The sequence below is a fragment of the Protopterus annectens genome, chromosome 5.part0 (assembly GCF_019279795.1).
Source record: "Protopterus annectens isolate FY-2018-M chromosome 5.part0, PAN1.0, whole genome shotgun sequence".
Taxonomy (NCBI): Eukaryota; Metazoa; Chordata; order Ceratodontiformes; family Protopteridae; genus Protopterus; species Protopterus annectens.
In genome coordinates this window covers 771,510,549-771,538,394 of record NC_056735.1, presented here as the reverse complement: position 1 = coordinate 771,538,394, position 27,846 = coordinate 771,510,549, and the positions used below count along the sequence as shown (strand labels likewise).

The following is a 27,846-nucleotide window of genomic DNA, read 5'->3' as shown; positions in this document are numbered from 1 at the left end:
AAAATCTAGGATGGAAAATGATGAAGACAGAAACAAAAGTAGCTGTGACTGATGGATGGAAGGTGTTAGATAAAGACAGCTCTATCTAAGAGTGGTAGAGGCTTGCATGGTACACAGACACTGAAGAAGGAGGGAGAAAAAAAGTTTATAAAAATATTGAAATAGCCAGACTGCTACACCTAAATGATCAAGTAATGCTCAATGAAATAATCAATACAGACAGACATGATTGTACAAATGAAAACAGAACGCACGCAAAAATTACAAGCTTTTAGATAAATGCAGATTTAATAGAAAACAAGAGTAAGCTGAAGTCTTGTAAATGGTGAATAAAACTAAGGTGTGAAGTGGCATGAAACTCACAAATTAAAACAAGTTTGGTGAAACCACAGCAAGATGTTTAGCAAACTGTCAGTTCAGTACAGCAGCTGAGGAGAGGCCAGCCTTATCTTGCAAAGTACAGTTGTGAACTTATCAGAACAGTAGATGTTTGAATAACTATTGCAGTAGCCTTAACTGTATGGGTTAATCCTGCCAAGAATATAACAGCCGGCCAGCTTGAAAAGCTTCATGGCACCTTCCATGTGCCCAAATTGTCAAGCAGCTCGAGCTAAGCTGACTAGACAAGTTTATGCACAAACCACTTTAGAGCTTTCCTGCCAGCAGAGACAGAGTTTGAGCCCTGAAAGGACAATGTTAGGAGCAACAAAAAATAAACGTGCTTACTCTGGCATAAAAAAACACCCCGATAAACGAGTGGGGGGTGGGGGCGGAGGGAACGGCTACTGCAGCACTGATAATTTGAACAAGTGCAGTTATGGAAAAGTCATCTTACAAAACTGTTATGTTCATTATATCGATCAATGCTGCACCACCCTTAGCTCTATAGGTCGATTATCATAGCTATGGCCTTTGGGAGGTGGAAGGAGAGAAGTCCAGGATCCCCTGGAGAATGGTCCTAGCAAAGCTTGATCTTGACCTAGAGAAGGAATCAAGCTTATTGCACTTTGTAAAGGCATGAATAGTGGACCAGTTAGCAGCTTCTAGTAAACTTCTAGAATCTAACCCTTTCCAAAAAGCCATAGATGAACTCAGGGACCTGGCAGAGTAGGTCTTGACCCTGCCTGGAATAGTTTTGTTATGGTGAGTATAACAAAGTAATAGCCTTAGACAGCCATTTGGAAATAGTCTGTTTTGACATAGGTTGCCCCTTCTGCTTACCTTCACAAGAAATGAACACCTGATCCAAATATATGAAAGACTTAGTTTTGCTAAGATAATACCAGAGTTGTCTGTGGACATCAAAGATAGGTAGTATCCCTTCTTCCACATTTTCAGGTTCAGGAAAGAAAACAAGGAGATGGATAGTTTGGCTTAAAGCCAATTCAGATACCACTTTAGGCTTAAAAGGATTAGTTCTTAAAGTATCCCCCTTTGTTTTACTGGAAACTACTTTACAATAAGGATCAGTAGGCTGAATTAAACCCTGAGCCAAACCTAGTAACCCACTCTTGCTCTTCCATTTCTTTTTGACAAGAAAAATGGGGTCAGCTGTGTTACTACTGACAGCAGCTGCTTTCCTCATGGATGGGCGCAGCATTGTGACATAACAGGGAAACCTTTGCTGTTCCCTCTCCTAGGATGGACAAGACAGGCTCTCCTTTGCCTAGTTAAGGAACCCCAACAGCCATAGAGAATGTGGCGAACTCCCAGTCTACACAAGCTCTAGGGGCTACACTAGAGGGATCTGCGGTAAAAAATGTGTGGTCTGAGATAGTACAACTGGCCACAGCACAGTCACCCACCTGTGGCCGAGGCAAATTCCTCACTTGCTGTGGTGGCAAAGGCCATTTGCTTAACTTTTCTTTTTGTGGCTGGAAGAAGGATTGATATGGGGACTGGTAGTCTGTTCCACAGTTAAGTTGAAAATGGTGCCTCTTTTCTGGGGAAGACAAGTAGCAATTGTTAGTAAACACTACCAGTCCACAAAAGTTACTTTTTGATAAAAAAAAACAGTGAAAGCTGTTTAAAACACTATGCCAGCCCCACAAAAAAAAAGAAAAACATTTTCTCCACAGAAAAAATGTTTTCAATTTACACTACTTTTAAACGGATAGAAAAAGCAAGTGCTCCATTTAAAATTTCATTACAGTCCCAAGACAGTCCATTAAAACATATCACTCTTAGCTTTAATATAATGTTTTATTACTGTCCTCTTCAGGAAAGTTTTCAGAATTAAGAAAAATTTATTTTTTTTCCCCAAAGGGAACTTATCTGCCCAGTAAAGGAACAGCACAAGCTGACCATCGAGCCTCAATATCCTCATAGGAGTGTACTGTTTGGCAGCAGTAAAGCTCTGAAGGACTTTCACCCAAACTTGTCTTTTAGTGGAAGGTGCCCTTACACTTTGGAAGCAGTCTGGCTGTTGTATCCTTGGTAGGATATAGCCCATATCGCTAAGACTACTGCAGAAGTGAACAATACGATGAACATCTTACATTACTGTACAGATTGAAGAAAATGAATGCAAAGTCTGCCAGAATTCTTTTAGAGGAATCCAAACCTATATGACCACCAGAATTTTTTAGTGGAGATCTCAACCAACACTGGGGGCAAGTTTATTGCTGATTACAAGTTTAGAAAATAGACTGGGCTAGTGATGGTATATTGAGCAAAGGTGTGGTTGTGGACTGGAATGTCATTCTTCATCCCATTAAGGAAGGGCTACATTAGTCTGTTATGTTTTCTTAAGTATATTATGGATACATGCCTTGCAAGCAGGAAATGTACACTCCTTGAAAACTGAAAATACAGATGTGCTGTGACAAAAACCCTGGTATAAAGGCGTTTTGATATGGTTTAAAATGTTACTTTAAATAATCATCCTAGTTCTTATTTTGAAGAGATATTTCATAAACTGTGATTGTTCTTTTTATGGTATGTAAGCTGCAAACTATCAAAATCTTACTCAAGAAATTCACATCATATTGATTCTGTAGGGACTTTTTTTGTTGTACTAGTTTGTAAACCCTCACTGAAATTTTCTGTATCATTTTTTCTTTACCCGACTGTGTACAAAACATAGTTGTTACTCATGTTTTAATGAAATACCATGAAATCCCAGAGAAGCAAAAGGACATTTAGCATAACAAATAGTTGTGTAAGAACTTACCATAATTTCAGATGTCCTTTTCTTCCATGTTGCAGTATTTATTACAGTAGGGTGGTTGCTGCCTACAGCACTGCCATCCGGCCAGTATACCAGAGTCTTTGCTCCAGGAGGGTGTGTGTGACATCCCTTGTCAGGGCCATAAACAGACATAGGGTAGAAAAGTGTTGTCTGCATGTACCCTCTTCAGAATGAGCTGCCGCATACAGTAGTACTCCTGTAGGTTAAGCGAGGGTCATAATAGGGGGACCCTTTAGACTTGCATGTAGACTAGACCCTAGGGTACTAGGTAGGCTGTGTTTAGTGGGGAGACTGGGAGAGGAAATGACTATGTCCCCACAGGTAAGCCAGGGTGTGTTAGGTAAAGTACAGGAGAAGGTGGGGTGGGGGACTGAATATTGCACCATGTGGAAGAGAAAGATATCTAAGGTTATGGTAAGTTCTTACACAACTATTCTGTGTCCTTCTATTCTAAATTGCATTATTCATTACAGTAGGGAGAGTACCAGAGCTTTAGGTATGAGCCTGGGTGGAGGATTGGGGTCCCTGGTCGATGAGTTCCTGAAGAACTGACCTGGCAAACCCTGTTCTGGCAGCTAGGTCCAGTTTGTAATGTTTGGTAAAGGTGTGTAGTGAAGTCCAAGTGGCAGCTTCTAAAATGGAAGTGCAGTCAATCCCTTTGAAAAATGCCACTAAAGAGGCAGCTGCCCTGGTAGAGTGAGGTTTGACATAACCATGTAAGGATTTTCCATGATAGGAATAGCACATGCCAATGGATTTAGAGATCCATGAAGAAATGGTCTGTTTGGTGACTGCCTTCCCTACAGCTCTCGGATGGTAGGAAATGAAAAGTTGGTCAGACTGTCTGACAGGTCTGATAAGCAGTCCCTCAGTTGCCTGTGGACATCTAAAGAATGGAGGGTCCTCTCTGAGGAATTTTGTGGATGAGGGTAGAAAACGGGTAGGTTAATGGTCTGGTTTAATGACAGTTCATTAACCATCTTGGGCATGAAGGAGGGATTAGGCCTAAGCAGGGGTGTAGCCAGGATTTTCAGATTTGTACTCACAGCTCCCAGACTACTGCCCCCCCAAAAAGCCACACCCACATCAGCACATTGCTGTCTGTCCACTCCATTAAACTAAGTCACGCCCCTTTCACAAAGCTGCTCTCTAAATGTTACACTGAAACATACTACAGAATGGTAATTACTTGCATGATGAAAGAGCATGAACATTTCATTCCTAAAGTATATCTTCATAGGTTGAAAAACAAAATACCTTCCCATTTAAATTTTTGCAAACTTCATCCCAGCTGAGCTGCACCCCATTGTCAAAGTGGAAAACCTTAAAAAATAGATCTAAATAAAGATCTTTTTTCTGGTGGAAGAAAAACTCTTTTAACTGATGTGTCTAGTTGACATCCCAGGAATACAATCCTGTGTGAGGGAGTGAAAAAAAAGATTTTTGAATGTTCTGTTGGAATTCCAGCTTGTATAAAAGATCTCCATCCAAGAAAAAGATTCCTTACACCTTGAAACAAATGCTGCAAAGATAAACAAGTCATTTAAATATGGAAAAATGTAAATACCCTGTAGCCTGCAATGAACAATAATTAGAGCTAGACATGTTGTGAACACTCTTTTGCAGGGGATAGTTCAAAAGGTGAGGCAGAGAACTGATAATGTGATCCAGACACACAAAACCTCAAGAACCATCTGAAGGCTGGATAAATAGGGATGAGATGAAGAACAGGTGGAAACAAAAGAGAATATGGGAGAAGAGGAAAGACCCCCTGGAAAGGATGAATTTCCTCCTACTGCAATGTGTGTGACTTTGAACGATTTTCAGAACCCATTTGTCTGAAAGAATCTGTTGCCAAAGAGAAAAACAGAGATTCAGACTTTCTGGAAGAAAAAAGGGCCCTGGGTGAGAGGAGGTCACAAGGTCTCTTGAACCAAACCCACTGGACTGTCCTTGGCTTTGGGAGATTCAAGACTTTTATTTGGACCCCCCCTTGCTATTTCTTCTTAAATGTCATTCAGGTTATCTTCAGATGCAGATGGGTGGCTCTACTGTGGTCATTTGTTCATATTTTACCCCAGATCCCTCTTGTTTAGCACCTGCAGCCACTATTGACTAGGGGTTAGCCACATTCTCTGCAGCTGTTGAGTTCCCTCAGTGGGCAACAAGAGAATGTTGTCAAGATTATTTAATCAATTGTTGTCAAAAATGGATGAGAAGATAGAAAATCTCTTGTACAATTTGGAAAAGAGGTCTGAAAATTTTAAGAGTCCCTGGATCAGCTTGCTCCTTTCATCACACCTTTTCATCATCTCTGCAGCAGACAAGCCAAAGACTAAATTTCTATCGAATGGAGAATTTAAATCTCAATTTTATCATCATCAGACAGGTTCTGAGAATGCAGCCATGTAAACTTCCTTAAAACAGTACCAGTGGTACTCGGCTCTGGAAGAAATATCAACGGAGTCATACACACACTGCAAACAATCAGTAGTGACCTGTGCACAGAAGAAACTTAAGTTATTTAAAGCAGATGTATCCTCACAAGAAGAAACTGCAGATAAAGCATTCCTCATACTTTCACAATTTGCCAAAACAAACTTTTAACAAATGATCCTGACAATTACAAATTTTGAAAATCAAAGTTGCTGAAGTATACACTTTTTCTCCATACCTATCAATAATTGTCCCATCCTTATTAGAAAGAGTAGGATTGGAATTAACTAAATGCTTAGCATCAGTGGAATCAACTAAAGCTATAGCTGCTTGCCTTGTCCAGGTTTGGAAATAGTGTATAAAATTTAAATGACTGAGGAACTTGATATATCCTATTTGCTTTTTAGGGGTAGCTGGCTGACTATCAAGAAAATTGCAGGAAGTAACACACATATCCCCAAAAGCAGACAGAACAGGAGGAATGGTGTAAGTTCTTGAAAGTCCTTCTGTAACAACTCATAGTATTTTATGAGGGATTGAGAAACCACAATGTTCTCCCACTGAAAACACTGGAACACTCTAGCAATAATCTCAGAGACAGAGAAACCCCCACAGGACAAATTTGACACTGAATTCTCCTCGGAGTTTGACTTGGAAATCTGAGGAAAAAGCACTGTATCTCTCCCTGCATCTTCTTGTTCAGATTCAGAATCTCTTAAGGAAAAGAGGAATCCCCCTTCTTTTACCAAAAACTACTTTACAAGAAGGAGCAACTGCTCAAGTTAAACTCTGAGCCATACGTAGTAAACTACTCCCATCCAAAGAAATTTGAGGAGGGTTACATATATGCTTGGTTTTCTTTTTTTTTTTGGACAGGGCAAAATGGGGCCAGCCATGTTACTAATGGCAGCAGCTGCTTCTCTAGGAATGGGTATAGGATTCTGATACAACAGGAAAACCTTCCCTGTTCTGTCCCCCAGGACTAACAACAGTGGCTCTCCCTTGGTCACTGAGAGGACTCCAGCAGCTGCAGAGGATGTGGCAAACCTCTGGTCCATATTGGCTGTAAATGCTACACCAGAGGAATCTGGGGTAAAATATGAGTGGTCTGAGGTACAACAAATGGCCACAGCAGTGTCACCCACCTGTGACTGAGGCAAATTGCTAGCCTGCTGTGGTTACAATGGCTGTTTAGTAACTTTTTCTTTTTTGTGGCTAGAAGGAGGAGCACTGACGATGGGATTACTAGTTTATTCCATGGTCTGATGGTGTCTCTTTCCCAGGGAAGATGAGGAGCAATTGGCAGTAAAGTTATGTGTTTTATTTTACAGAAAAAACACAGTAAAAGCATTTTATAACACTATATCAACCACACTAAGGAAAAATATACAAAATTCTTCACAACAAAATAAGTCTACAGTTAGTTTACACTATGACAGAAAAAAAACGAGTGCTCCAATTAAAAGTGTTATAAGCTCGAGACAGTCTGTTAAATCACAACACTCCTAGTTTTAAAATAACTTTCCTGAATGCTATATTTTTAACAGAACAAGATCTCCTGTGTATGCTCAAATTTCTATATTAACAAATTAATACTTGTTAACTTTGACTATATAATATGGATAATAAAAAATGATACACTGCCAATGTTCATGAACTTGTTTTCAGTACTGTAATATGTTATCTCTATAAATACAGTGTCATATATGAAACAGATTGAACTATAAAGAAATAAAAAACACTCTGCAAAAGGAATTGCTCAATAGACTACCTCATTAGTAAAACAACTAAATAAAAGTATGCAAGATCTGCAGTACAGCAGATAAACATAAGCAACAATGAACCATACTGTGTAGCTGGCATAAACTTAAAAAATAACTACAAATAGTATAAAATCTATACATATTCCAAATTTGTTTTAAGAAGTTTTATGCTACTAAAGGCAGGATCCCTATATAAAAGTTGGTAAACAAATTCTGGAAGCAACAGATGTCAATTAAAAATGCTCAGAAATTACCAGCTAAAAACACAAAAACATTTCCCAGACTGCCAAAACATGCTACATTTCTTTGAAAACATTCAGCATATAATCAGAATCTACAGCGATGCCTGCATTTGTGAGAATGTATTTTGTTCGTTACACCTGATGGACATCTGTCAAACATTAACAATGTGGCAGCACAGGCATACCTGCTGCACATGTTATTTAAACTATAGACTATTGGACATTAATGTCAAGAAAAAATTATTGCTTTGGCACTTTATATATATATATATATATATATATATACACACATACACACACACACATCCACAGCCCCTTTTTCCTATTTTTAGACATGGGGTTGGGGTGTCAATTCACCTGTGACAATTATCTAGAGCCACGGTTTACACTGCTGAGTGGCTAGCCCTGCCACGGCACTTCTTCCACATCATACACTCGCATGCATACTCACACTTATGGCCAATTTAGTGTCCAATCCACCTACTGCATGTCTTTGGAATGTGGGAGGAAACTGAAGCATCCACAGGTAACCCTAAATTCATAACATCAAGCAGAGTGGATTAGCACATGCCCATGTTAACTACTGTGACTGGATATCTGTGGCCTTCATCCATGTGGACTGTACTGGCAACAGAAAACATACTTCACTAACCTTGCATACAATAACATACTGCAAAATCTCATGCAGTGAGCTCCTACACAAGTTCCCTAGACTTTAGAACTGTACTGTGTTTAAGCCAACAATCCCCCATAATACATCTTTATATTCAACTTGGGATACAGCCTACACCTTTGAATACCTAGCCACACTTCTATTGAGACTGACATCAGCTTAAACAAAATATTTGTAGTTAGTAAAAAGAAATAATTTCTCTTACATTAGTAATGCCCACTAAAAATATTTTACTTAAAAATTAAAGTTCATTTTAAGCAGTCTGAATAGGTTTTTAATATATTTTACTTTTCATTTGAGAAGAAACTATTTTGTCCACCTTTGCATACAAATAATTTAGAACACTGACTACCTTAAAAGAGAACTACAAGCCACTGCTCTGACACCTGCAGAAACCCAATCCTCCATTTAGCCTTTGTCTTTTTCTTCTTCACAACTTACTGCAGTCTTTGGCAGTCTTAATGTTATACAATTTTCTCTCATCTTTAACTCTTCCTTCTCCCTGCTATGGCTGATTTACCTTGGAAGAATATTTTAACACTGCACAAAATAAGGGGATATCTTTTTTGTATGTCTACATTGGTGTTTAGTGCCACTGCGATGATACTAGTATAACTGCAACACATACTATGCAACTTCCTCAATATGTATGAATGCATTTTTCCAAATGTTTACTACACCATTATTAATTTTATATCCACGTTTATTGTCAATGCAGTATGAAACCTTCAACACGTACTATGAAATCTTTATAATACATGCAATTGCTCCTACGGTTTTGAACAGAGTATATAACTTCAGCTTATATGAAAGTTTTCATATTTTGTTCCGCCAAGGCTGTTTTGGAAATGAAAAATAAATACATAAAAAGTGCAGTACAGTCCATAAATGTCAATAGAATTGACACATTCATAACCATTAACCCAAGTATGTTCCTGGCATATTAACTACAGTGTAAAACATCACGTCTTGCGTCTGACCATGACCTGACAATTCCTGTTCACAAATGTCGGGCAGCCAAAGTAACTGCCTGAGAATTTCAGCTATCGTTGTTTTTCACACAAGATACTACACATAGCATCATCTCCTATAGCTCAAAACTGTATATATTTAAAGAAATGATAATACAAGTATTGTATACTGGGAACAGCAGTTGAGGGACCAAAACGAAAAGGGCACAACAGTTACTGAAAGACAAGACTTTCAAGGAACTGATCCAAAATAATAACGATTAAAAAAAAATGCGTCTTGGGAGCAAATCAGCATCACCATCCAATACAAAGTGTACAGAATATATTAATTCTGTAAAAGGCTGCAGGTGCTGAACCACATCCATGTTTAAAGTCTTACAGAAAAAAGTGTCTTTACAACTCCCTTACCTGCAAAATGCAATCGCTGACATTACAGACTCACCTTCTCCATGGATGAAAGGAAAGCCGCATCAAAGATCCATGAAGTCGGCTGAATTTCACACCTTTCTCCCTATCTTCCAGACTGTGCTACTTGGGCAATTATCACCCATTAACTAAAAAATGCTAAGCATGCAAATGCTTGATGAGCTGCAAATTACTATGCAGTCTTAATCAAGGCATTTGCATGTGCTATTTTATCACTTTATTTTCTTAACTTTTTAAAGTTTTTCTCTCCTGGGTCCTAGTGCCTGCCAGATTCTACCCCTATTCCACAAAAACTGAACTGAAGTGCATACAGTGCATACTCCTCCCGATGTCCCTGGTCCTAAGGGCAACTCACAAGGAGAGATAGCCATAAGGGCTTGTATCTCCGATACCCTCCTGGCGGAGGTGTGGGCCACTAGTGGAACTGTTTTCAGGGTGCATACTTTTAGGGATACTGAATATGCTGGTTCTAAGGGTGGCAATGTAAGTTTTTTTAGTACAAAATTCAGGTCCCAAGGGGGAGGTATAGGCTTTCTGGGGGGTCTGATATGAAGTACCCCTTTCAGAAAAAGTTTGACTTCCAATCTCGAAGCCAGAGGAGGTGTTATGGGCAGATAAATGCACTTTGACTGATGAATATGTTAGTCCTGAGTGAAGCAGCTCACACAAATAGGAGAGGACTGTAGGTATAGAGGTAGTCAGTGAGTCCTGTTTTTTTACGATGACACCACTTGGAGAATCTGTTCCATTTAGATACATAATTTCTACTGATACTAGGTTTTCTGGCCTCCTGCAGAACATTGAGTATGTTCTCTGAGTATAGGTGTCTGTAGGGGATTAGAACCCTATCACCCATAAGGTCAGTTTCAGATTGTTCACCTGGGGGTGTGGTAGGGATCCCCTGTCCTGTGTGAGCAGGTCTATTCGGTGGGGTAACCTATGGATGATTGCCCTTGGCTAGTAGGTGAAGGGGAAATCCAATGCTGCCTTGGCCAAAAGGGGGTCACCAACAGGAGTTTGGGTTTGGCCCTCTGTATTTTCAGGAGGGCTTTCTGAATCAGTGTGAAGGACCTGTAGATAAGGTCTAGGGATATACCTCTGTGAAGCATCCATTTGTGAGAGGCATTATAACAGCCATCACCCACTGTTTCAGAAGAAAGGCCTCCTGACAGCTATTAGGGATATCAGGATGACTTCCCAAATATAGAATGTAATAAGGGAATTTTGTAGATATAGATGGTGGGACAAATATTGATTTCCAACAAGCCTATGTGATTTAATATAGTCCCCTATACAATGGGGTTAAGAATATTCTTAATAAAAACTGGAGCATTTTCAAAACCAACAACGAAGTGTATCAAGTTTTGGGTGAAAAACCCACTTTTTCTACCAAAATAGGACCTAATTTAAAGTTGGTTTTAGAAAGGAAAATTAGTAATAGTGGAGCTAACAGCAACCTAAATGGTACCAGACCCTGTGGTAGATGTTCTTTATTGCCATTACATTCTACAGGGTACTTCTATTACCTTGGCTAATGAAAATGGTAATACTTTGTTTTTCAGGAAAGGAAACTGTTTTTCCAGCAAACTAGTATATCTTGCGAAATGTAATACCTGCATTTCATTTTATGTTGGAAAGACTGAGAGGCTTCTTAAAATCGAGAATATATGAGCATCTATATGATGTAAAAAATAAAAGAGAAACTAATGCCTTGTTTAGACATAGTTTACAGCATGAAGGTTTTTCTGGGTTTAAGTTTGCCATTCTGGATATCGTGCAAGTAGATTCAAGGGGGGGGGGGGTTGGCAAAATGTATCGTGTAAAAAAGAGCTGTTGTGGCAGTTAAGGTTGGCTGCAAATGTACATCCAGGGTTAAATGATTACTTGACTATCCTGCCAGTCTAAGTCCTTTCATTTGTTTTGTTTTACTAATATGACAGTGATCTCATTGACCTAATGGTTTTTCCTACTCTGATTATTTTAAATATTTATATTCATGATTTATGCTAATTTAATGGTTTTTATTGGTTGTTTCTAACCAATTATGGTTGTTTTAAATCTATTTAAACTGCTTTTTAAGAAAAATCCTTTGCTCTGATGAAGTCAACTGTGTTTGATGAAAGCGCTTAACTGATTTTTTTATACAATAAAATGGACTGGAGACAGGAGACTGACTACCAGGGTGCTTATTTTTTTGGTTTATATGTCTTAAATGTACCCCAGGGTATTTTTTGAGTAAGTTCAGTAAGCTGTGGCCCATACACCTCAATGGGAGGCACATAGGAGACATCCTCAAGGTGCTCAGACCACTTCAGCTGACTCCTCATACCATCATGAAAAATGAGTCCCACTATGCTGTGCAAGAACTTAATTTCTGTTACTTGTATCCACGGGCTCATCCTTTCAGTCCCTCTCCAAAGTTCAAGACCACAGTTGAATTTAGCGATATAAAATGACTAATAAAATGAGACCTTCATATATCAATGTCACAGATCTTACTTCACCTCTCCGGCAAGTCTACCTGTCTACATTCGCTTCTGAACATCCTTAAGTACTTCTCTACCTGGGGTACCTGCACACTGTTCACAATAGACAACAACCCACTCTTCTTGGAGAGAACCATTATCTCTAATTTGTGTGGATTTTTATCTCATTTGTTTCATATTTATTAGAAAATTGCTCCAACAAACACTGGGGATTACAGTAATATGAGGCCAAGAGGACGATATCTTCTGCAGACAACAAAAATGCAATACTTGTGTCTCCAAAATGGATACTCTCCAGACCTTTGCTATGCTTTGATAGCCTCTCCATGAAAATCATACATGATAACCAAGGCAAAAGCTCACCCTTCATGAAATCCTATGCCCACCTTGAAGATGTTCAACTTTGAAGATAGAACTTTCCATCTTCAAATACAAGAATAGAATGATACTTGTTGATGGCCCAGGACTCTGTACTGTTGTAGTAGTTCCCACAATTTAGCTTAATAATGCAACCTAAGAAATATTTCTTCATTTTACAATAACAGAGCCAAGTCTTTCATAATCAGAGGTAAGTGCAGGTCAGCAGAACATGTTCACTTACTTGCTCCACTTCTATATAGAGTATAAAGGAAGTACAAATGCACAATCATTCTGATAAGTAAGAGCAAATTTACAATAGAACAAATTCCTACTGATCATGATAAATTACTATTTTTGAAGTCTAGCACACCAGTGCATCAATAATATTTAAGAAAATGCCTTAGCTTGAAAGGATGCATTTACATTTACTGGTACTATGCGGTAAGGGCCAAGTCCTCTGTAACTAACTTTACATAAATCCTACTAGATATGTTTATTAAAATGCATATGGTGTATTACATGAATGTATGTATAAATATTCCTTTCATGTAATATTTACTTGCAATTGGTGTAATAATAATGTAGAATGCGGGCTACAGAGGTCAGGTGAGGACAATTTCTATGTAAATATAAATATATCAAAGTTGCTAAATTTGCAACAAATACCCTTTTCACACCCCTACCATTGTATAGCAGATTGGTTAGAACTACTGCATCTACTAACATATACACAGATTCTTACCACCTATAAAATTATCCAGAATCCATCTGCTTACCAAACAGTAATTCCACACAACTATGTTCCTAGTTGGTCATTATGATCAAATAACCAAAAACTCCCGTTTGTCCACAGAACTACCTGGAACTCCTTACCTGTGTCCATCAGATCAGTACCCTTTCCGCATCCTTGAAAGCCATTGTGAAAGACTTCCTACCCAGAAGCTGGCTCTGTTCTTCCTCAATACCAGGATAAATTATATTCCTAAATGTAAACAAATACCTATTCATACCTTATATCTCCTTACTGTCTCTTCTTTGCTCACTTTGTTATTTCTACCAATTTCTCTCATCTGGCTTTCTCTCTCTAAATATACCATAAGCCTGCTTTTCACTAACTTCATATGGCAATTTCTGTTCGTATTATACTAACTTAATATTTCTCTATAAACTGGCTAAAATTTCTCTAACTAATAAATCATTGTCATATAACTTGCATCTGTTCTGAACCGATGTTTTCATATTATGTCTAATTTGGTATAATTCTTTAAACTGCATTTGTTTTTCTATTTTTAAGGACTGTAAAACTACTGTTCTTAAAATGTCTTATAACACTTTGGAACTTTTCTTCACAGGCCTCCACTGAAAATAGGCTCCTACCCAGTTTGACTTTCCCAGTAATCATATGTTACTAAATGAAATAAATACATGAGTTCTAATTTATGAAAATCTCATAAGTTTAACAGATCCATTTTTTCACAGCTGTTGGAAGTCATACTCTACAGGGTAATTTTTAATTTTTCACTATAACTTTGTATTTACTTTTTTTTTCTTTTTTCACTTTCTGAACTACCGGTTAGTGTTACTGTTTTTCAAGATGCTTTGTGTACTACAGCTTCTGCTAAAGATTTAATTATCTATTGATTGATATTTTGTTTACCAGGAAACTCTGACTGAGCAATAAACCATTCTCAGCAGAGGCCAAGAGAGAAAATCTTCAAGATGTAGAATATATAGGGTTATAAGCGTGTTTCCAATTGTAACCATTAACAGCAAATCTCAAGAGATGAATCCTGGCATCCATGTTGAGAACACATAATACTAAGTTACGAACAGAATTCTTTGTAGTGCATGGAGCTTTATCTGCTCCATGTACTACTAGTTACAGTAAAAAAAAAAAAAAAAAAAGGCGTATAAAGTGTTTTGCTGTTTTTCAAAGCTGGCAAAGCATTTAGTGAAAACTGTAAAATGGACAGCAACACACATCAGGGCAATGTTGTGATAGAAAATCATGGAGAGATTATAGGCCCAGCAGGCAGAAACAAAGCCGTTTTTTTTTTTTTTAGATCTGTCACTGTGTTTTGCAGACTGGCACTGTCACTTCCTAGTGACTACTCCAAGATCCACTTAATTGTTAAAAATGAGTCTTGCTCAACTAAATTGTCTGTCTTTTTAGTGATATTGGAGCATAATTAGCAAATATAAACATTTAATATGGGTGGTCCTTACAAAGCTTGAAATTTCATTTTATCACAATCATAATAAATGACATTTCTAGCCATGACAAACAGATGGTTAGCCATGCTCAGTTAGCCAGTACAGAATACCCAAGCAATAAAGCTAATAAATCTTTTCATAGTCTTTTGCACATCTGGCCTGGCAACCCATTGGAACTTTGAGACTCGGTACTCTGAAAACTATAAAAACTTAAGTGTGATTTTCTTAATAACAAGAAAATGTAAAACCTGCTGTTGCACATTAAAAATATTTTTTCTGGGATCAAGCTTTCCTGCATCCCCTGATAATGGAGGGATGCACCCCCCACCCCCACTACTCCTTCAGCACCAAACTCTCAATGGATTTACAGTTAGGGGAATCACCTTCTCATGATAAAACCTGGCATTTGTGTGTATCTATCATTTAACAATTCTCCTTAACTGTAAAAGTTTACAGAGCAGAAATAACTAAAAATCGACCACATAGTAAAACATAGTAAACCACTTGGTGAAAGCCTGCAAGATTCATATGCCATCAATGTTATTTACTAATCAATAGTAGTAAATTGATAACATTTTGCAAAGCTCAGTGCTTTCTGCAATGTTGTATTTATCTTGCTCGTCAGTGCTGTCTTTAAGAAAATATAATAATGATTTTGAACATTTCTTCATGACATATACTGGAACACTTCTGAAAAGTTCAGTTTTGCCAAAAGATGTGCATGACAGTTTTAAAAATGCATGAGTATTAAATGTATTTCTCAACAACTATTCTGCTATGATGAGCAAACTTAATTAAAAAGACACAGTTCATGAAAGGGTTTTATTGCTGGACAACATGACGCACAATGGAGATCCAAAGCTATTGTAAACTGTACCCAAAAACACAAATAACTTGGCAATAACAAAATTGTGCACAAATTGAATCTGCCATTTGTAGTGATAAACAGCAACAAAAAACTTTGTTCTTAAGAAGAAAATATTAAACAAGACTGAACTTACTTTTGGTAATTGTATCATCCTCTCTCCTGGTCACAGCTTCTTGACTAATGGTCATATAATCATTGTGTAACAATAATGATATCAGTAAAATATGAAAACAAAGAATAATGTAGTGCTGAACCTCTGTAAATACTGTCTTCATTACTGTTATGTCTTCACAAACTTACATCTTGTATTTTTTAATGAAAGTTTAAAAATTAAAACTTGGTTTACAGTTCATACTATCATGAATGAATGCATGGCTTCACATTAGTCCAATACAAAAAGAAAGCATGACTATTTACACCACTAGGTAGGATTCAGAAGGGCTTACAGACTGGGGTTTGTGTAATCCACAAAGGTGGGGCAATCCAAACGGATTACTTAAAGGGGACTTGCACTGGAATCAGATGAACTATGCAGGTAAGAAATTCCACTGGCATGCCTCATGCAAATTATGTAAAATATTTTAGCAAGGTGAGTACAGAAATTAAGAGAGTTTTGCCAGTACAGGTGTTGTCAAATGTGTGTAGAAATTACCGAGCATGCGCATGCAAACATAGTAAATATGTGTGGAAGTTGGTCAGCATTGTATACAAGCACAACAAATGTGCGTGGAAGTTACCAAACATATACACTGGTAATGTTATGGGCAAACCATTATTTCCTTTGGAACAAATAAAAAAAAATGGTGAATAGATCAGTATGGCACAGGCTTTGCTGATGGGTATCCATACACAGCTTCATTTATCTGTGTACAGATGTATACATTTGTGACAAAAATAAAGACAAGGGGCTGTGGTTTACAGTCAGTTGATGAGGTGGTCTAGTTGTATGGCAGGGTGATTCGAATGTACTAAAAATGCACATCTCTGAATCACACTAAATCCACACCAGGCAAGTCAGTCAACACTGCACAGCCTGAACTGCAAGAATTGCGGAAATTATTCTATTTGTTGCTCAGTCATATAATTTCTAGAGAAGTTCACAATTTGTGTAAAATGGGACATAGTCCAAGTCAGGTAATCTTTACTGGTCACCATATTGCCTTCTTAGCTGTCCCCAAAGCCCTTCTCCATCTCATAAGAGAACAGTATTCGAAAGCACTAATACTTAAGAAGAACATCTCCCTTTTAGACTTCCTTATTAGAGACAGGAGTAGTTACAGCCATGAACGCACATGCATAGGATAACAGCAACAAGAACAGTAACAATGTAGCAAAATAACAGCACTTTCAGGAGTTCCTGGATTTGTAGAATGGAATGGGGTGCATTTTTATATCAAGAAAAAAAAAAAAACATGTTCAGCAGAGCAAAACAGAAGAACTAAAAGTGGTTTAAATGACAAATTATATCTTAATGGTAAAGGCTGAATTAAGGGGAGCCCTGATTCTTTATACCGATATACAGGACTCAAGAGTGGACTCGTAATGCAATCAAATTCTGATGACAGTCTGAGGTGGAAGTAAGTGCACTAAGAACAGTGCTCAACTACTGTTTTATTTGTAAAATAAAACACAGGCTGAGGAATGCAAAGGGGGAAATATATAGTAAGTTAAAGTGCTGGTCAGTATGGCTTTGACAAATAAATAAATTAAAAAACAGTAACATTGATGGAACTGGATAATTACAGATAAGTCAGCTTTATTTCAAGTACATGGAATGACTACCAGAACTGATTAAAAGAGTACATGTGCAATTCATATCGGAACAATTAGTGCAGGATTTGTATCAACATGGATTCACAAACCGTATGTCAAAACGGTTTACATTACATAGTTTTGGGGAACTGGGTACCAGCAGAAACAGGTGAGGAGAAATTGTAATAATTATGTTGTTATAGAAAGGTGTCTCACAAAGTGTCATAACAAAAGTTGGCTGAAAAAGTGGGAATGACTGAGATTGGTCCTAAGGCCACAGACAGTCAAAAAGTGTTTGAGGGGCAAAAAACAGAATGGCAAATTCTTCTCTCAAAGTATGAGCTAACTAGTGCCATACAATCAAGCCCTGTTTTCTATCCCACATTGTTTTGGATTTTTTATTTCAGTATAAAAGAAACCATATTACTGGTCACAGAAAAATAAACCTAAGGTTGATTGAGCTACTTTGTCAAATTAGAAGTGGGTAGTTCCTTCCATATAAATGGTATTGTCTTAAGAATAAAATAGTTGGAGGTTGCAGGGACATAGCTGCCTGCATCGGGTAGTAAGGACAAATCCCCATCCAAATAAAATTATGTTTGAAATGCTCATTTTGAAGCTTTTGGTGATGCAAACTAGATCAGTCTTCCTTTAGTACAGTAATCTGTGAAAAACTGTACAATACTCGCTATAAAGTGCAAGCTTAAGAAGCAGATATTTGTGCAGATGGGACTAAGACGGGGACACTGACTTGCAGTTGGAAGGCCAAGTATTTTGGGTGACTGAAGAGGGCGTTTGAGCTACAAGTCAATATTATTCTAAATATGAGTCAGTCAGAAATAAGCTGTATGGAAAGCTAACAAGACACTGATGTGCAGGCAAAAGTAATAATTCAAGAAAACCCAAAATGCTCCCACTGTATATGTCAGTGGTAAGACCTGGCATGCGTACAGGGGATCAAGTTGGGCAGTACTACATTTTTTTCAAAATGTAGGTTACTGCAGGGAGCAGTAATGAGGTTTGCTAAAATTGTAAAAGGTACCTACAAGTTAGAATGTGAGGAGAAATACTGAATAAGTTATGACTGCAGAGGATATTCATGGGTAGGGAAGATGTGATTTCTGTACCACAGGGTAATTGCATAAATCAAAATCAACTGACAAAGAAGAGAAAGGGATAGTAAAGTAAATATATATTTCAGATGGCAAATTAAATGGAGGGAATTGAGATAAAAAAAAAACACACAATCTTTCAGACATCTATCAACGGCCATAAATATCTTCCCAATAAGACTGTAGTATGCAAACCTACATACATTTTTAAAACAGTAGAGGAAAGGGGGACCCAGGTGTTGTAAAGTATGGGTGCATATTAGCTAGCTGTATGGCTGAATAGCCTTGATAAGCAAGTACGCCTTATTCTGATGGATGTTTTTAAAATCAGGGAAAGAAATTAACACGCATCCCTGTGGATGTGTTGGCACAGGGGTATGCACAGGTTTTGGATGGTTGCAATGAGTACAAACACTAAATTTAAAGTAAAAGAAGTGAATTCATTTATCTTTCTGTTTTTCCAAATCAAAGATAGCAGAAAGGAAAAATAACGATAAAAGTGTTGGTATCTTTTCTGATTTAGTTAACAAATCCGCAAAGTTGGAGACATTTTCTTTCTCATAAATTGAAACATCAAATAAATTGCATATTTTATACAACATATTACTCACTGTTATGCAAAATCAGAGTAGGAACATGTAAACAAGATTCCTAAGCTTGAAAATGTAAGGCACATTTCTGCTTCCTAAAACACTGTCTCCTAAAGCATGTGTATGTAGTACTTAAGGATGTCTGCCTTAGAGTAAATATGCAAGGAAATGAATTACTCCTAGAAACGGTCTTTTTCATCTGCCAATATAAAAATGTTAATTTTTTTGTGAATGGATAGCTTTTGTGCTGCATGAATTTACAAAGTCTTATGTCTTGAATATCATGTCAGCTGAAACAGTAGGAGGCCTTATTTTTCTTAACCAATGACTATTTCAAAAACATTTACGAAATTCCTAAATAAATCAATGATTAGTTTGAAAATACTTATGACATTTCTAAATAATGACTGAATTGCAAAATTTGCCTAGAAATAAAATGGACATCATCTGGTACTAACTACAAAAAAGAATGCAGGGTACATTTTTGTTCATTTTCACCGTACTGTTGTGTTAATATTTTATGACACGAGAAAACTAACTGGTAGAGTACTACGCATATAAATCCTTCATAATTCTTCATGGAATACTACAAATTTAAAACTAGTGATCACGCATTGCTGAGTTCATTGTCTGTTTTGATCCTCAGTGGCCCATTTGATCACTGGAAAAATAGAACATTTGAGATTCAAAATATATTTTCTTTTGTAATACAAACTCTACATATAACTTACACTTAATCAAATACATTACTTAACTACATTTAATAAATATTAAACATTAAATTTGTTAAGCTACTTAAAGAAAAAGCTTTTCCTTTCATTTGGAACCGTTAGACAGAGGCTTGTTCCATTCACTTGCGTCCAGTTAACAAACACATGGTAAGTCAAATTCTTTCCTCTTCCTGTAGATGAAGTGTCTGAGAGCTGCATAAAAACACAAATTAGAGATGTATCACTTTCTTAACCATCCTCATATGTTCAGTAATTGTGACAAATACAGTGAAACTTGTGACCAACTGTGTCTTACACTAGTGCATTTAAAGCTTTGCCAGAAAACACATTTAAAGTTCTACCGCAAAACAGGCTAAATAAGAATATATTCTCATGATGAAAGGAGTACTGCTTCTGCAGTAAAACTCCTGCCCACTAACTTCATCTGACCTCTTTACTCGCACCATAATAGTAGACCTGGTTCTTACACTTAGCAGAAGGTTATTTAGCCTTAGGATCAAACTCCACACAATGCTTAACATGTCAGCAGCTGAAATTGGGTAACTATATGTCGAGAAAATAAAGTACACACCCCTATGAAAAGTGAGAGATTCAAGTTAACTTGCAAAACAAGGATCTCTGAAAACAGTGAATGCCAAACATAACTATTTGGTATTTGCGCACTGCTACATATGTGAATATTACTTCACTGTACATATATTTAAAATATTCTGTGTTGTCAAGTTTGAATTTCAGAGTGTTTCCTAAAACTGGTGCCATACTTGAAGACTGTAGAATTATAAGCTTACAGAAAAGTTCCATCTTAAATCCAAACTCACACAGAACTGAGGTTTTAGTAAGAATTTTATGTTAAGAAATCTGCACATTGCTTTCTCGAATACACAGAGAGAAATATGTTTCCTATGCATGTAATGTGTCTCAAAGGGAACCAAAGGTTCTATGTGAGCAATATTGTCACTTCATTGTAAAGAACAATGTTCTTCATAATTTGCAAGTGTTCTTTTGTAAATTGATATTTATACCTCTCAAATGTACCTAATTATGAGGAATGTTCCTCATTTTGTGTCTTAAAAATTCTATTTTCTAAAGTGTTCACATCAAAAATCACTGTCCCTACTTAATTGCTAAGAAGTTTTAAACAAATAGCTATGGTAAACAGCGCTGAATAACACTGATTCATATTAATTAGTCAAATAACTTTTTAATTATGATGGAACAGTTAAGAATCATGATTTGAGAGTGTTACTTGAATTTGTTATTAAAGTGTTCCACATTTGTACTATTTGTTCCACATTGTGAGAAGTAACATTCCAAATTGTTCCTGAGTTGTGAGTATGTGCCTTGACAGACACCCTCTCCAGGATTACTTTCCTGCCTGGCATCCAATGAAACCAAGACGGGCTTTGTCTTCCATGTGACTGGAAATTTGTAAAATAGGCAATCAGAGAATGGCTGAATGATTAAAAGAAGGAAAGGTTTTTACTTTCCAGTGACTAAATGGATGAATTCTTATAAGTGGATTGTCGGAATACAGTATCTGATCCTCTTTTTTTCAAAACTTACATAAATACTGCCAATGATATAACACAAAAAGATTTGATGCTAAATTAATGATGGTTAAAAGCTACAATAAAGCAGACAATCCTAATAAATAAACAATAAATAAATACAATAAAGTAGACAGAAGGTAAATGACACAAGCCTGAAAACTAGTTAGGAACACACCACTTACATCAGCAATGTTTACACACACACACATATATATATATATATATATATATATATATATATATATATATATATATATATATATATATATATATTTACACACACACACACACACACACACATATATATATATATATATATATATATATATATATACATATTTTATATATGTATATATATATATATATATATATTTTTACACGCACACACACACATATATATATATATATATATATATATATATAAAACATATCCACCATAAAAAGTTAAAAAAGGGATATGGCATCATCATTTGAGAAAACTGAAAGACAATGGAACAATGAGGAAGTGCTATTTTCTTGTATGGTAGAACATACAGGAAAGAAAATAATGTCACTTTTATATCATTCTCTATTAGAACACCCCCAGAATTCTGTAATCAGCACTACAAGATGCACATAAAAAGCCTTTCTAAGGAGGGAAAACAGTATACAACTCAGACATGGACATAAAATAAGATGTTTAGAATGCCTATTAAGAAGATGTCCGATTACAGTGCTGACAAATTACCCTAAAGTTAAACGGCCTCACAGTAAGGAGTTGGTGCTACCCCCTATACAGGGGGTCTGAGGGATGAAGCACCATGAGGTACAAGATGACAAACTTCTTAGAAGGTGGAAATCATCACTTTCATGTCAGTACAATCAGTAGCAATATGAACACACAAAAAAAGAAACAATGCTGACTCTCGGAACATATCATGAAGCATTCATATATCATAAAGAATTAAGAGGCGACTGTAGAAACAATTAAGGAACAATTAGAGATTAGAGAACTTGGCATAGCTCCTCGTGGTCCCCTGCAGAGTTCCTAAGCCAGCAGAGAGCAGAAAAAGCGACTTTCTTGATTATAAGTATTTTTTAAACATTTTATTTTGCATTTTTCGATCTTTTGTGCTTTTCGACTACTGTTTGTGCCTATATTACTATTTTATTACCTGATTTTTCTGTTTTTCTGTGCTTAAATTGTTGATTGCACTTGTTGGCTAAAGTTTTGCTTAAAAGTAACAAACAGGCTAATACACTCAAGTGTACCAGCCTTTGATAGCAATTTAGTCGAATATCAAAGCATTTACTGTTTTTTTCTGTATGTTTGCAAAAAAAAAACAAAAAAATACTTCTGCTTTCCTAAACTTTCCTAGTTAGTTGTTCCAGTGATCAGATTTTGCTGATCCCTGGGCTTTGTATTTGGTTCCTGTGTTCCTCCATTTTCTTGTATGGCCAGAGGTAGTTTCTTTACTCACCAGTGGGAGTGGGGAGTACTGAGCTGCTTGTTTGTCCTCAGAGGAGTGGTTAGAGACAGCAACTAGTAATTCATTGGCCATTTTGGGTCATTTCCTGTTTTTTCCAGCCCCCTGCTATAAAGCAGCGTTAGCCTGAGTTACCAGTGTTGCACACAAGAGCGGCGGTTAAACAAGGTTAAACTATTCGGGCTACCTAAATTCCACTCTTCAATTTTTCCCTTAAAACTACCTTCCTTGAACTGTACTGCTGATCTAACCAGCGTATCCTATAACTAAAAAGTTCATCTCTACTTGATTCCCAAGTAGACTATTCTCTATCTGTAAAGCCTAGCACTTGCTCCTACAGTACTTTCACCTTGATAAAGCACTCTTATTATAGATAGTACTCCACCAGCCTAGAACCCACATCCCCCGGAGTCTTTTGTAAGTTTTTTATCTATTCCTTCTAGCATGTCGAGGGATCAGTTGCTAGTGTCCTCTCCTGCTCAGCTAGTTAACCTGGGAATATTGAAGCAATGTTACAATTGCCTCATGTACACAGACAACCCTATCCTTCTCCCACAAAACACAAATACATGCGAGAGATGCAACTATACGGCCAAACTGGAGGCTGAGCTCTCTCAACATAGGACTGGCAAGACCAGACAGGAGGAGAAGGTAACCACACACACTACATACCCAGTCACACATAGTACCATCACAACTTCAAATCATACACATAATCACACAAAGACATACTCGGAGGCTCTGATCAAAAATCTACCAAAACAGCAGAGGCCACCAAAGCAGACACCAAACAACTACCACCTCAGGACCCAACACATGCAACACATAGACCACACAGTCAGAGTGTCAAACAGTCACAGCCCTTAAGGCCAAACACAATGCCAGACACACTCGTCATTGGTGACTCCATAGTCAGACACACTGACGTCCCGCTCACCAGACTGAGTAAGGAGAAGGTCACAGTAAGCTGCCTGTCGGGCGCTAGAATCCGCCACATAACGCAAGCACTCAGGTCTCTCAACAGCAGGTACAAGTGCGACTCAGTCATTGTCACGCTGGTATCAGCGACCTGAGGCGTGCCTCCTTGGACTACATGAAAAGAGACATTGAGGAGCTCTCTGATTATGTAGCCCAGGCAGGTATGACCCTGACCTTGCAGAGCAATATCCTACCTTCACCAAGAATGATGCCACAATACAGTGATAAGATGATCAGCTTTAATAATTGGCTTAAATTATGGTGTCATTCAAAGGGATCAATGTCTGTCTGCCTGGGATGACATGCTGGACAAGCCACGCTGCATGAGGGATGGCTTGCACCCGTCACCCTGGGCTTCGGATATTGGCAAGGCTCTTGCCACCCCATAGTGCCTTTTTAGGCAAGGCTCAAATTCTAAACCTACCACCTAGAACACAAAAAGGAAAAAACTAAGGGTAATGCTGCTCAATGCCAGAAGTCTCAATCTCAAGATGCCTTTTCGAGGCCCTTCTCAGTATGGAGAACATCGATGTCTGTGCTGTGACAGAAACCTGGTTCAAGGCTCCTGAGAGCACCCCAGCACTATCAGGTTTTACCTCATATCATGCGTTCTGGCCCCAAAATCCGGACAACACGAAGAAAGGAGGGGGGGGTGTCCATATTCATAAAGGACACACACACCTCAAGGTGGGTGGCAACGCACGATGCATTGGAGACCATCCAGGTGCAATTAACCATAGGCAAAACTGCTCTGCAATTTGTAGCATGTTACAGGCCACCCTCTCAAACGCAGGAACCTCACATGGCCTTCCTGAAAACACTGGAGGGGATAAATGTATCTCCAAACACCATCATACTAGGTGACTTCAACTACCCTAATATAGACTGGGAACACTACTCAAGCCCAAACACTCTAGCCCAAAGGCTCCTGGAGTTCATAAACTCAAATGCCATGGAACAACTTGTCACCATCCCCACAAGAGGAGAAAACATACTTGATCTCATCATCACGAACATGGGACCACAATGTTCAACACGGTATACCCCTCTCACTGGTGAGATTAGATCATAAACTAATCTAGCTGGAGGTCCTCATCCGCCCCACCTGAAATAAAAAGACCACAGTGAAAACTTCTCAAAAGCCGACTTCACACTTCTAAAACTAGTGTGGTCTCCTTTAAGGCCCCTGAGCCGGTGGTAAACATTACTCAAACCGCTGAATCACTTACAAATGCCTTCTACCAGCACCTACAGGACTGCATGGATCAGGCAATCCCAAACAAAACTAAGACTCTTTGTACCAAAGGCAAGCGTCCAGTCTGGTGGACCCCAGCCATAAACAAGCTCTACAACAAAAGGAGGAAGCTACTACAAGATAGAGCAAAATCCTTGAAAGGTAAGTCACCCTTGATCATTATAAGTAAAAAACTAAGAGGCCTCATAAAATCATCAAAGGCAAATTTTGAGAGAAAAATCGCCAAGGACTCAAAAGACAATCATAAGGCCTTCTTTAGCTATGTTAGAAACCTAGGAGGAAACTCCCAGATATGCTCAGAATTCGTTCAAAATGATGTGAAGATTACTGAACCTACACACATTGCCAACATACTGGCTGACAGGTTCAGTGCTAACTTCTCCCCTCCCCAAAGGAGAGATATCTATACCAGAGGATTGTAGCCCCAAACATCTCTAGCCCAGGTGAGAACTGCTCTCTCAAGGCAAAAACACAGCATCCATGGGACGGATGGTGTCCCCGGCTGTGTACTCACGAACTCAATGAGAATTAAACCGCAGTTAGGACAACTGTTTAATCTTAGCCTCACCTCAGGATCGTGCCCAAGGGTGGCGCCGCGGCGACTGTCAGTCCCACTTCCTGAGGCGGTGCCTCCACCGACCCTGGAAATTACCATCCCATTAGCTTGACAAGCCTTATCTGCAAAGCCATGGAGAGGATCATTGTCTGTTTTGATCCTCAGTGGCCCATTTGATCACTGGAAAAATAGAACATTTGAGATTCAAAATATATTTTCTTTTGTAATACAAACTCTACATATAACTTACACTTAATCAAATACATTACTTAACTACATTTAATAAATATTAAACATTAAATTTGTTAAGCTACTTAAAGAAAAAGCTTTTCCTTTCATTTGGAACCGTTAGACAGAGGCTTGTTCCATTCACTTGTGTCCAGTTAACAAACACATGGTAAGTCAAATTCTTTCCTCTTCCTGTAGATGAAGTGTCTGACAGCTGCATAAAAACACAAATTAGAGATGTATCACTTTCTTAACCATCCTCATATGTTCAGTAATTGTGACAAATACAGTGAAACTTGTGACCAACTGTGTCTTACACTAGTGCATTTAAAGCTTTTCCAGAAAACACATTTAAAGTTCTACCGCAAAACAGGCTAAATAAGAATATATTCTCATGATGAAAGGAGTACTGCTTCTGCAGTAAAACTCCTGCCCACTAACTTCATCTGATCTCTTTACTCACACCATAACAGTAGACCTGGTTCTTACACTTAGCAGAAGGTTATTTAGCCTTAGGATCAAACTCCACTCAATGCTTAACATGTCAGCAGCTGAAATTGGGTAACTATATGTCGAGAAAATAAAGTACACACCCCTATGAAAAGTGAGAGATACAAGTTAACTTGCAAAACAAGGATCTCTGAAAACAGTGAATGCCAAGCATAACTATTTGGTATTGGCGCACTGCTACATATGTGAATATTACTTCACTGTACCTATATTTAAAATATTCTGTGTTGTCAAGTTTGAATTTCAGAGTGTTTCCTAAAACTGGTGCCATACTTGAAGACTGTAGAATTATAAGCTTACAGAAAAGTTCCATCTTAAATCCAAACTCACACAGAACTGAGGTTTTAGTAAGAATTTTATGTTAAGAAATCTGCACATTGCTTTCTCGAATTCACAGAGAGAAATATGTTTCCTATGCATGTAATGTGTCTCAAAGGGAACCAAAGGTTCTATGTGAGCAATATTGTCACTTCATTGTAAAGAACAATGTTCTTCATAATTTGCAAGTGTTCTTTTGTAAATTGATATTTATACCTCTCAAATGTACCTAATTATGAGGAATGTTCCTCATTTTGTGTCTTAAAAATTCTATTTTCTAAAGTGTTTACATCAAAAATCACTGTCCCAACTTAATTGCTAAGAAGTTTTAAACAAATAGCTATGGTAAACAGCGCTGAATAACACTGATTCATATTAATTAGTCAAATAACTTTTTAATTATGATGGAACAGTTAAGAATCATGATTTGAGAGTGTTACTTGAATTTGTTATTAAAGTGTTCCACATTTCTACTATTTGTTCCACATTGTGAGAAGTAACATTCCAAATTGTTCCTGAGTTGTATGTGCCTTGACAGACAGACACCCTCTCCAGGATTTCTTTCCTGCCTGGCATCCAATGAAACCAAGACGGGCTTTGTCTTCCATGTGACTGGAAATTTGTAAAATGGGCAATCAGAGAATGGCTGAATGATTAAAAGAAGGAAAGGTTTTTACTTTCCAGTGACTAAATGGATGAATTCTTATAAGTGGATTGCCGGAATACAGTATCTGATCCTCTTTTTTTCAAAACTTACATAAATACTGCCATTGATATAACACAAAAAGATTTGATGCTAAATTAATGATGGTTAAAAGCTACAATAAAGCAGACAATCCTAATAAATAAACAATAAATAAATACAATAAAGTAGACAGAAGGTAAATGACACAAGCCTGAAAACTAGTTAGGAACACACCACTTACATCAGCAATGTTTATACACACACACACACATATATATATATATATATATATATATATATATATATATATATATATATATATATATATATATATATATATATATTTTTTTTTACACACACACATATATACACACACACACACACATATATATTTACACACACATTTTATATATATATATATATATATATATATATATATATATATATATATATATATATATATATATAAAACATATCCACCATAAA

The 27,846-nt window shown here is 37.4% G+C and overlaps 1 protein-coding gene and 1 long non-coding RNA gene across 4 annotated transcripts in view; both read right to left on the bottom strand.

Annotated features, from left to right (window-relative positions):
• ATM (ATM serine/threonine kinase) overlaps positions 1-27,846 on the bottom strand; it is a 3,174,581-nt gene that overhangs the window by 1,149,714 nt on the left and 1,997,021 nt on the right. The gene's annotated exons all lie outside the window — the stretch shown is intronic.
• Positions 15,570-27,846, bottom strand: part of LOC122802818 — a 52,379-nt gene continuing 40,102 nt past the window's right edge. The window contains exon 2 of the long non-coding RNA XR_006364980.1: positions 15,570-20,006. This is a non-coding gene — a long non-coding RNA (uncharacterized LOC122802818). The remainder of the gene's footprint in view (positions 20,007-27,846) is intronic.